Below are 12,842 nucleotides of genomic sequence, written 5' to 3'. Positions count from 1 at the left end.
TGTGAGTGATGCTGTAGAAGAACCACTTTAGATCCTTCAAGGACCATTTCGCTGCTGTCCAATGAAAAACATGTATCTCCATTTTTTCTGTTTTTAGTTTTCTCAGTGGTTTGAATCCTGTAGCTGCTTCTGGCATATCACTCCACTGCTGCTTTCTCTTTACTGGCTTCCCGTAGCTGCTGCCCGCATCAGATTCAAACCCCTGACTCTGGCCTACAAAGCCAAGACTGGACCAGCCAGCGCCTCCGTACTTGACAGCAATGGTCAAAAGCCTGATCTGCACCAAGAGCCCTTCCAGCTTCAAGTACGGCTCGGCTCGACCCGCCATCCCTCAAAATCCACGGAAGACGAGCGTCCAGACTTTTTTCTGTCCTACACCAAAGTGCTGGAACGAGCTTCCCCTGGGTGTCCGAACAGTAGAGTCCAACGCTCACTGTCCTCAAACCCAGACTGAAGACCCTCCTCTTCTGAGAGGACTCAGGCGAAGAGAAGAGTATTATGGTCTCCATATTGTCTTGTGTTTAGTAGAGTCTAAGATTTGAGGGATCTCTATTTAAACTAGCTGAGGTTCTTCTTGGGTAAATAGCAAAGCACTTTTGTAAGTCGCTCTGGATAATAGCGTCTGCTGGCAAGTAATTCTGAATAAATGGACCAATAGAAATGCTCTAAATGACTTGGAGTAAACTCTTGTTTACACTGACTTCCATTCAAAGTTCAGACATTTCCACATTTTGGAGATACATGTTTTTTTATTGGACAGCAACGATAGATAGAGATGCGCAGGTGAGAAGAACCTTTACATTAAATGTAGCTTTTTTAGACCTTTAAAAGGGTCTTTAAAAGGTTCTCACGCTCACATCTCATCTCCAGCACAAACCAGCTATCTCTCCTGGCCGTCTCAGAGAAAGTGGGCTTTCCCTTTCTGTGTTTTTCATTAAGCACCGCACAGAAGCTCTCGCTGACTTCAGCGAAATCCTAAATCCTCAGGTCAAACAACGTCAAAAAAGGCCGAAAGCGCGGCACGAAGCAGCCGCAGAGTCTACACAGTAGGTTAAGAGCGGCATGAAAGCAATCAGGAGAACTGTAAATTAAACACCATTAGCAAATCTGAATCTCCACAGCTTTCAACAGCTTTAGATGATTATGGCTTGGACCGCACTTCGCTCCTTTATTGGAAAAAGATGGAGCGTGCGCTGAGAGGAGGGGCAAACACTGAAAGTCACTTCCTGTTTTTATGACAGAGGTTTGGAAACAAGATTTATGTAAACAAATAAACAAACAAATGGGTGGATGCAACACCCAACGACACACACACACACACACACACACACACACACACACTGTATATCAGTACATGCGCCTTGCAGTCTCCCTTGACACACTACACCCTAGTGAAGCTATCAACCACCCAGAGCTACAAACATATACACAGACGTGTTGGTTTTCATACCATGTCAGGCCATATAGTAATATAATATTTATATATATATATATATATATATATATATATATATATATATATATATATATATATATGCTTTGTTGAAGCACCTTTGGCAGCCGTGCTGTTCACCTGGATTTGGGGATTTTCTGCCTTCTTTCTCCTCCGCAGACCCTCTCAAGCTCTGTCAGGTTGGATGGGGCCTGTCAGCGGACAGCTATTTTTTTAGGTCTCTCCAGAGTTGTTCCTAAGCCACTCCTATGTTGTCTTGGCTGCGTGGAAGACAACCCTTCGGCCCAGTCTGAGGTCCTGAGCACTCTGGGTCAGGTTTTTTTTTAAATTAGGAATATCTCTGCTTTGCTCCATTCAGCTTTCCCTTAACCCTGACCAGTCTCCCTGTCCCAGCCTCTGGAAAACACCCCTACAGGTGATGAGCAGTGCCTGGTTTCCTCCAGACATGATGCTTATAATTGAGGCTGGAAAGTTGTTGGTCAATCTTGTTTCTCACAGTCTTTCATGTGTGTTTCACTCAGAAGAGGCTTCTGTCTGCTCACTCTGCCATGAATCACAGATTGGGGGAGTGCAGCGGTGATAGTTGACCTTTGGGAAATATATATATATATATATACAGACAGAATTATATACTGGACACACAGTGACCCTGACCAGAAAGAAGCGGATAAGGGAAAAAAATATATATATACACAACATCTTATATTTCAAATATCAATGTCAAATCAAAAAGATTTTAGTTATTTTGGAGCGTTTCTATTGGTCCATTCATCAACTCATATTATACCAAATACATATTTATAGTGTCCCAATACTTTTGTCCATATAGTAGTACAGACAAACCTTCCAAAAAACTTTACAGGAGAAGGTAAAAAACAGAAAATTGGTCCAGTCATCATAAAATTGGAAAACTACAGAGATAGAAGGTTTTTGTATGCCAGTGATGATATATTTGCTTCATATTAGATCACGTTATGAATATATATTTCTATACTGAGAATTTCCCACACTAAGCCTAGTTGGAAACCCACCTCTATTGTTAACATCAGCACTCAAAACGAGATGCTGGTATTGTAGGTTAGCCCTGTTTTTCCCTAGATTTCTTACAAGGTCTGGGCATATTTGTCTTGGAGACATACTAAAACACACACACACACACACAAACACACACAAGCCTCAATCAGAAACACCAGGGCTTCCAGCTCTCACAAGGCTGCTTTGGCATGAGCACAAGACTATAGTACATAAACAAGCATTCAGTTCCATATCGAGGCCCCATAATCGCTCTGAGCTGCGTTTTTACTGTACACTTTTATCATTGCTGCAAAACACAGGCTCTACACAGAGCGCTGGACAGGCCGTGACTGTGTTGCTCATTTGTTGCTCACTGATTCTGAACATTAAAAAAACAGTAAAAACCAACAAAAACAAAAGTGTAGTACATCTCGACACAGTATCCACTGAAACGAAGGGAAACTGCAGATCCTCCACTTTCACTTTACACCACATTTGTATTTATAAATAATATATGAGACGTTTTTTTATGATCATTTGAATTTGATGAAGATGCATCGTTATGTACTTACGTTTTGTATTTATTTTTTAATTCCTCCCCAATTACCACATAATCCTCCTGAGAGGGTGAAGACTGACACACGCCTCCTCCAACACATCCAGCACAACCAGCCACCGCCTCTTCTCGAACTGCCGCTGATGCAACATCACAGGAAAGCGCTGGGTACCCAGCTCTTATGCATCGGCTAGCAGACGCCCGTGCTGACCAGCCCAGCATCACACTGGAGTGATGTGGGGAGATAGAGATAGCCCTGGCTGCTGATGGCAGGCAGCATGACCTGGGATACGAACCAGCGATAATAGGGGCATAGTGGCAGTGGCGTAGTCTGCTAGACCACTCTAAGCCTAAATATTATTTTAAATAATTTTATTAAACAATTTTTCTTGGTTTTGACTTTTTTTAATGGAAGGTGCTGGGTACCCAGCTCTAATGCATCAGCTGGAGTGATGTGGGGAGATAGAGAGAGGAGATAGAGAGAGGAGAGAGAGAGAGAGAGAGAGAGAGGGAGAGAGGGAGCCATCTCCCCACCTGGAGAGAGCAGGTTGTGCCAGTTGTGCTCTCTCAGGCTCTGGCTGCTGATGGCAGGCAGCATGACCTGGGATATGAACCAACGATAATAGGGGCATAGTGGCAGTGGCGTAGTCTATTAGACCACTCTGAGCCTTTTTAAATCATTTTATTAAATAATTTTCTTGTTTTTGACTTTTTTTAATGGAAAACTGTAAAATAAACTGTATGTGTGAGAGAGAGAGACAGAGCAAGTGGAAAATGGAGAGAAACAAAACCCAGCCTCCACATTTTGCCATGTTTTTGTTATTACTGGACATTGAAACAGATGGGAAAACATCTAAAGTGCAGCCTCCAACCTGCCAATGCAGCATCGAAATGAACGTTAATGTAGTTCCTTACGTAACTCCGCCGCTCATGCAGCTATGCTCTTACAGCACTGTCATCATACAGACCCTCCAGGGTTATTTACAGACAGCATGCAATTCAAAGAGTCTGAAGTCTGGCCTTCAACTTGTCCCTCAAACCCCCATCAGCTCCTCGCAGGGTCTCCTCTCTCACACCTGGAACGCAATAAAGTGAGCGGGCCGTAATGATATTTGACATGTCGGTGGTTGTATTTCATGACCCTTTAAATGAAGTTAGCACTCTCCATTTGTAATGGCTGGCTCTGTTCCCCGAGTAGCTGCTAATTCACACTCCTGGTGCTTGTCAGTTGGTGCATTCACTAATGAGGAAGCATGATTTCACTTGAATAGCACGAAAATAATTAAAACCAGCATTTACATTGTGTTCGTCAAGCCTCACTCAGTGACAGCTTTGGACTGACCTCATGTACACATGCAGCAGGCTGAGCGGCCCATTGCTTGGAAGTGCCACTCGGAGCCTTGGAAACCGGAGCGGGTTTCTCTTAGGCGCGAGGCGGAGGGCTTTTCTGAAATTATGCATGGATCTTCTCCCTCTCTTTTGTACGAGCTATGGACTAACCTACCTACTGGTGTGAACTTAAAGCCATAGTTTGGGCTAAAGAACTCATTTACATAATTCAGCCCTTTATCCAAATTGGTAGACGATGAACAGCATGACACATTTCTACCTAAACATGGAGGAAAAAAAGACATGGCAGTGCATGGCTAACAACCAGTGGTGGTGCTTCAGTTGGGCCTAAAGTCCCAGTTTAAACCAGTTTAAGCGTAACTATGAGTTGTGTGCTAAGCAGCGCTCCCTCCTGAGCCTTCAACACACTCTCTAACACATCTAGGAGATGTTTATTCTTCTTCTTTTGGACCCAACCCCCACCCTGAGGAGTGAGATTTGAATTCGGCCCACCCGCCAAATTTGTCATGCCCATCCAAAGCAGCAGTCCTAGCACTGCCACTGGAAATAACCACTTTGCTGCTCTATTTTTGTCCATTTTTAGAAATAATAAAAAGTCATTTTCAGAAACAACATAAGCAAGCCTGATAGGGGTTACTGAACATCTGCCCACAGTTTAACTCCTTATTATTACTAAGAATCACGATTACTAATCGGTGAGTAAATGAAAAGCAGTGCAAACTGGCTGAGTTGTTCCTAAGTTAGTTAAACCAGTGGGGAAAAGGCCAGGAATTACTGGTGGTTCCGAGGAGTTTAAGAGTTTAGAAGAGGAAGATGTGAAGATGCTTATTTTACCATGAGGATTTCTAAGTATTGTGCATTTTCATATATATGGGTATATAAGGGTGGGATGGGACAGGGTAGGATGGGATGGGTAAGGGTTGGGTGGGATAGGATGGGTAAGGGTTGGGTGGGATGGTATGGGACTGGTAAGGGTTGGGTGGGATGGGATGGATAAGGGTTGGGTGGAATGGGATGGGACTGGTAAGGGTTGGGTGGGATGGGATGGGTAAGGTTTGGGTGGAATGGGATGGGACTGGTAAGGGTTGGGTGGGATGGGATGGGATGGGTAAGGGTTGGGTGGAATGGGATGGGTAAGGGTTGGGTGGGATGGGATGGGACTGGTAAGGGTTGGGTGGGATGGGATGGGTAAGGGTTGGGTGGAATGGGATGGGACTGGTAAGGGTTGGGTGGGATGGGATGGGTAAGGTTTGGGTGGAATGGGATGGGACTGGTAAGGGTTGGGTGGGATGGGATGGGACGGGTAAGGGTTGGGAGGGATGGGACTGGTAAGGGTTGGAAGGGATGGGACGGGTAAGGGTTGGATGGGATGGGACGGGTAAGGGTTGGATGGGATGGGACGGGTAAGGGGTGGGTGGGATGGGATGGGTAAGGGTTGAGTGGGATGGGATGGGTAAAGTTTGGATGGGATGGGATGGGTAAGGGTTGAGTGGGATGGGATGGGTAAAGTTTGGATGGGATGGGTAAGGGTTGAGTGGGATGGGATGGGTAAGGGTTGGATGGGATGGGTAAGGTTTGGGTGGGATGGGATGGGATGGGTAAGGGTTGGATGGGATGGGTAAGGTTTGGGTGGGATGGGATGGGATGGGTAAGGGTTGAGTGGGATGGGTTGGGATGGGACAGGGTAGGTTGAGATGGGACAGGGTATGATGGAATGGGACAGGGCACGATGGAATGGGACAGGGTAGGATGGGATGTGTGGGATGTGTAAGGGTTGGGTGGGATAGGTAAGGGAGGGATGGGATTGAAAAGGGTGGGTGTAGATGGAGGTTAAAATAATAATTTTGTATATTTCATTTTATAATGTTGTATATTTGATTACAAAATAAATAGGTTATAGTGAATGTGGACACGATTTAGGCCTGATACCTCTATTTTTTCTCATATTCTCTTAGTTTGGTGCTTACATTTATGGCATTTTATCTGACACTCTTACCCAGAGCGACTTCCAGGGTTACTCGTATTACAGAGGAGGGCCAATGTAGTGTTAGGAGTCTTGCCCAAGGCCTCTTATTGGTGTAGCGCAGCATACAGTCACCCAGACCGGGAATCAAACCCCAGTCTCCCACATGGTATAGTAGCTCACTGGCAGGTAGTGGTGTTATCTGTAGCGCCACACCAACCAAAGCGTAACTATGCACTACGAATGGGTCTTAACACATGTCTCCTTTGATACATGTAAAGCCAGCCACGCCTCTTTTCGAACTGCTGTCGACACACCGACGCAGCTGACCCACTTGGAGGAAAGCTCCGGGTCCCCAGCCTCAGCTAACAGACTCTTAACAGATTTGAGGGGAGAGATCGCCATCTACCGACCCGGAGAGAGCACGGCCAATTATGCACTCTCGGAATCTGGATACTGGTGGCAAAGTGGCAGGATGGCTTGGCTTGGGATTCGAACTCATGACCCCCACATCATAGTGGTAGCACATTAGACCACTGAGGTTCTACAAGGTTCTACAAATGGCTCTTTGAGCAGTTCCATAGAACGAGCTGTGAGTGTGAGGAACCTTTAAGGCGGCTTCTTTAAACATTTACATGGTTCTTCACAAAACTCTATCACTTAAAGAACCCTTTGTAGCACATTTTTACCACAACGTTAAGAAAGTCCATTCAGGAAAATGTTCAAAACCATCTGCTGTATTTGATTTAGTGAAGAATATCACTTTAACCACCCTCTCCACAGCTGATTTGCAAAAACAAAAAAAAGAGTGAGAAGGGGCTCAAGTAATACAAAGAGGTGGGAGGTGAGGGAAGGGTGGAGGGTGGATATATAGAAGTGCATTGTTGTTACATTAATCTGGATACAAGAATGGGAATTTTCCTGCTCATTATGGCCCTGCTGCTGGGCAAGCGGCTCGGGTTTCTCTCCCCCACCGTGCCCTGGCACCCTGGCACCTCCCCGCTGAGACGGCTTCCTCACAGTGATGAGTTTTTGACAGGTCTCAGAGCTGCCCGCTTAAGGCTGTGCCAGGCCAGACGCTGGGCGGCTAGAAAGATGGCAGCTTCTTGGCCACCGTTGTACTCCACACATTTCTGCCCATTTTCTCCTTTGCTTTTCCTGGTTCTCTCTCTCAAATCTCTCTCTCTCTCTGTTTTCTGGAGATCGAGGAGACAGAACAGCCGCCACGTAATTGTTCTGCAAAGTTCTCAGAGCAAGTGCTTGCTCAGGCCCAGATGTGGACTGTGGTTTGAAAGCGGGGGATATCCCTGGATTAGGGAAAGCTCTGGATTTTGTCTGGAGAGATTGAGATTTAGGTTTATCTGATGTAGACTGCAGGTGCTCCTCTCCAGCTATTCCTCCTGTCGTGTAAGACGGATGACGAAGAAAACGAAGCAATAAAGAGATCATCAACGTCTGCTTGAAGGAATACTCCCGCATCTGTTCAACCTAATCTCAATCTGCTGCATCTGTGGTGTACAACACCCAGCCAACATGCTAATGTGGGGCTCACGTGGGTGGAATGTGGGCTAGCTGGGTTCTGAGAGCATGCGTTTTTACTGGGACCCAGTCGGGCTTCCCAAATGGGCCTCATCGTCACAACCCACCTCAACCTCAACATGAATCCCATCTAGACCCTGTATGCAGTGTACAACCCAGATGGGGCCCATGTTTAACCCCTCCTGGTCCCATCGCTGACCCTGGTGGGCATCCATTTGTGGAACCCAAGGACAAAACCTAGTCATACAGGCCGCTCATGGACATGTTAGCTGGGGCAGATTAGCATGAACAGTAATCGTGAAGACATTCTCTGTATTTTATTTTCTGGTTATTCAGTAAATTTAGAAATCACTGCCTGAGGGAAGTGTGTCTCTGAATCCAGATAAAGAACAGTGAAACAGAACAGCTACCAAACAGTGTTTTACTTCAAAGTTGGACCTCAGGCTTGGCTAAGGGCTAATTCTTACTGCATGGAGTACAACGAACACACAAAGATAAAGCTGTTGCTGCCATCTGGTGTTCATAAAAGGTACATGCTCTTCTAAAAATGATCAAAAATATGCCATGAGCAAACTGAGAATCTTCAGATATTACAATTATGGCTACCATTTGTACTTAATTAAAAATTACATGAATGAATAAGGCCTAAATTTGCCTTACTGCCTTACTAATGTGACTACCCTCACACATGGCTGGACTCCCAGCCTTTTAAGCCTAGGCCAACATTTCACCACTGCCATTGCAATTTAGTCCAAGACTAGGCTTAATCCATATCCAGCACATTTGGTAGGTACTGACCACTCCATAAGTGGTCTGATGTTTTAGAGATGTTCTGACCCGGTCGTCCAGCCAGCCCAGTTTGATTCTTGTCTTAGATTGGCTTAGATTCTTACGCTTATCCATGTTGTCCAACACATCACAGGAGGCCAGATTATCAACATTATTCACTTCACCTGGCAGTGGTTTTAATGTTATGGCTGATCAGTGTAATGAAGTGTCTGAACAGTCAGGTCTTGTAATTCTAAGTCTTGGCTGTAAAACAAAAGGTAAGCCTAAAGACCTGAGCCACTCTGACAAGGGCTAGCATCTCCAAAACAGGAGGTCTTGTTGTGGGCTCCTGGTCAGCAGTGGTCAGTATGTACTGGCTATGGTCTGGTAAGGTACAAACTACATGGGTTCATCAGTGGATGAGGGCGAAGACGGCTAATCCATCTGGATGGAGCAGACAGAAAGCCTCAGTAATGTTTATAATGACGGTTACAGGAGGTATGTGTCACAGCAGACGGTGCTGCGCCCCCTACTGTGTATGGTGCTGCACAGTTAGAGTGACCATGCTGACCCAAGTCTACATTTGAAAGCTCCTATAATGGACACACAAGCATCAGAACTGAGGAAGGTGGCCTGGTCCACGACAAGAGTGTCAGTGAGGTCAGGATGTTGGATGATCACCACCCACCTCATTCTTTCCAAAAGTATCAGATAGAGCACCACCATCCATCATTCCAGAGAACACAGTTCCTCCACTGCTCTACAGCTCAATGCTGGGGGGCTTTATACCCCTCTAGCCCACGCCTGGCAGCCTTTAGGCGAAATCTAAAGTAGCTAAATGCGTTCAATAGAAGCGGTGTCCACAAACATTTGGACATATAGTGTATTTTGGATTCTTTCAATGGTCTGTATGGTTTGTTGATGTTCTGTTAAGTCTATTTTTATAGTTCGGCCTTCTGTCAAAACTCTAATTACTCGAATAACATGAATGGAAACTGGGATCAGGGAATAGTTTCCTCTCTGCCATGCGTCTGAATTCAAATACAGATTTAATCACCCTTAAATATTCACATGGACTTGATGAAGAAGCAGATGGAGAAGCTGCACAGCCACGCTGGCTGTGTGAGTGTTTGTGTGAGTGTGTGTGTGTGTGTGTGTGTGTGCTGGAAGACATCAGGGATGACATAAGCGGTGTTTCTCTTCACAGCACTCTCAATCACAATATCCTCACTTTCCAAAAGTCTGGAGCGCCAGCCGTCCAAACACAGCCGTTTCAGCAGCCTCAACATAAAGCCATCTGACGGCCAATCACAGAGCATCTCACTCCCAACCCTGACATCTCTCTCTCTCTCTCTCTCTCTCTCCATAGATTTACAACTGTCGAAACCATTTCAAGCAGCAGATCACACACAGGTAATAATCCTGTCTGCTTATCTGTCTGACCATATCTGTTAGACATTCCTGAGAGTTCCAGAGCCATAAAAGAGACTTGTGTTACTGTTCAAAAGTTTGGAGATCAAATGTTAACGCTATGAAAGTGGTTAAGAGTGAAGTAATGGTACAGCCTCAAAACACAAGGCCTCAAATTTCAGAAATGTTGCCAAGAAGTATGACAATCCCAGCATGTTATATATATATATATACATACACACACACACACACACACACACACACACACACACACACACACACATATATATATATATACACACATACATACACACACACACACACACACACACACACACACATATATATATATATATATACACACATACATACACACACACACACACACACACACATATATATATATTTACCATTATTGGTCATTGCAATGGTCATACATGGATCATAACATAAGTCTGTGATAAGTAGAGGATCATAAAAGAACAAAATAGACTTACTTTGATTGAAAGTTCAAAAGAATGTCTCAATCTCCAGAGAAAATGCCATTTTGATATGATATATAATGATATACAAGGTTATACCACATGCATTATATTACAAAAGGGGTTCTATAGTATAGCTTAGCATTGTATATAGAACCAGGACAACTCCACAAACAGCCCCCTGCTGACAAATGCTGCTGAAGACCAGCTTTTACAGGTAATCTGACCTAATCTTTGATGGTCAAGGTGATTGAAAAGTCATCCATGCAGAAAACATACCCTATGTTTTCTAACTCAAAACTTGGTGATTGTTTAAGGATTGGTGGTTTTTAAAATCGTGCTTAAGCTTTGCACTGTATTTAGGTCTATTTTGGCCATTACACTTCCTTCTTGAGGAACAAATCAAACTAAGTGAGATATCAGCACCACCTGCTGGGCTGGCATGATCACACCAGCGTTTTAAGGCTGTTTTGTGTTCTTCTATGGACAAGTGACATTTTCAGAAATGCTGCTGGAGAAATGTAGACAAGCTAGGAAGCTGGGCGGCTTCCTAAAATCGTTCACTAGGTTTGAGTGGAAAGGATGTCAGTTCTTTTACTAAGCACAAGGAAATGCAATAAAAAATGATGGTGCATGATGAACTACAGATAGAGCTGATAGAGATTAAGCTGCAGTATTTCTTTCTCCATGGCCTTATGCATATGAACCTATTTTTGTGTGAAGCCTCTTGGCACTACAGGTTCTGCTCTGAAAACAGTCCTGAGCCACTTTGACAAGGACCAAATCTTTATGTCCAGAAGACCAAAGTCCTTGTAGGCAAGTCTGTTCACTAGACAGCCATCTTTGCAACAATGTCAGGACGTTATTTCCAGTCGTACGAGGCCAGGCTCCTACCTGTATGAATGGGAGGAGACCAAAATACTTAAAACTGAACCTTCAAGTTACGTTTTTAAAAAGATTTTTTTAATTATTAATGAAATATGATGAAAACCTTGTGAGTAGTTTGTAGCATTTGCCTTAAAATGCACAAAACATGATTTTTTTGGCTTGTTCTGGCTAGATCAAGATTTACGGGTTACGAGAGCTCCCATTCATATTTCAACCAGAGGCTGGTCTCCTCATTTTTACCGTCTCTGAGAAGACGGGGTCAGAGCATCTTCAGACAGCAAGGCTTGTGCGGTGCTCCTGGTCAGCTGTGGTGGGTAACCTGTGATTTGTTCATCATTTTCCTGAAAGCTATTCTGGAATTCTGGAAAGGTCATGTCATGTTTTGACCATGTTTTATGTGAAGCTTAGCTCTTGGCTCTACGGGTTCTTTTCTGAAAACAGTCACTTCACTGAACCTCCTTGTTGCACAGCCTGCTCTGAGGGAGATTTACAGTGAAAGCAGATCCCCAGTGAGGCAGAAGAAAGGAGAGCAACTCCCACATTCTGCAAGGAAATAGACACTGACGCGTATACTTCACGAACGAGGCATAAATCAAAACACCAATAAAAGACGGCAGGAAAACCTGGAGGATGTAATTCAGTTGTGTCCAAGTGGAGAGGAGGAGATGGTTTTAATTGGGTTGAGGAGATATAGAGTGAAACTCAATCTTCAGGAAGCTGCCGAAAATTCCCAGAGCTGCATTATTTCACCTTCAGCTCGAAGATGCTTTGAAAACCAAGAAGGATAAGAAGTAAAACACTGTGGATGAAAGCGGAATGATCTCAGACTAGCGAAAGAAAGGAATGCAGCCGTTCCCCTGGTGGTGCAAGCGGAGACGAGTGCCAATACATACATCATACGCTCTCCACATAATGCCATGCTGGCAAGTCTTTAAAAAGACATTCCCAGAAATTATATACACTTATTGTTTAACTCCCATTCACTTCCCAGAGGTTGTTCGCAGCCCCGGAGGAGACGTGATTTCGGACGGGCTGTTTGGAGAAAATCACTAGCAGACTCCACAAGCACTTTATTAATCTGAGGCAATGGGTGTGGAGCTGGCTGGGAGTGCAAACAACCCGACGAGTTAAAGGGCCTGGCTTTGGAATAAGATGCTCAGTTTCAAGGAAGCCATATCAGCACCCATGGGTGACGAGGAGAAACGACCAATTTGGATAATTTGGATAAATTGGTAACAGCCTCCAGTGCTTCTCCAAGCAAGGTGGGCTTTAAGTGACACCAGTGCAGAGAAGATCCATTCTGGACAGGCCTATTTATCTACAGCTCGGGAAAAAATAAGGAGACCACCCTACATGATCAGTTTCTCTGGTTTTACTGTGTTTAAAGAAATTTATGTTTGCGTTGTATTACATAAACCA

This window comes from Salminus brasiliensis, chromosome 25 (assembly GCF_030463535.1).
Source record: "Salminus brasiliensis chromosome 25, fSalBra1.hap2, whole genome shotgun sequence".
In the NCBI taxonomy this organism is placed as follows: Eukaryota; Metazoa; Chordata; class Actinopteri; order Characiformes; family Bryconidae; genus Salminus; species Salminus brasiliensis.
This window is presented reverse-complemented; position numbering follows the sequence as displayed.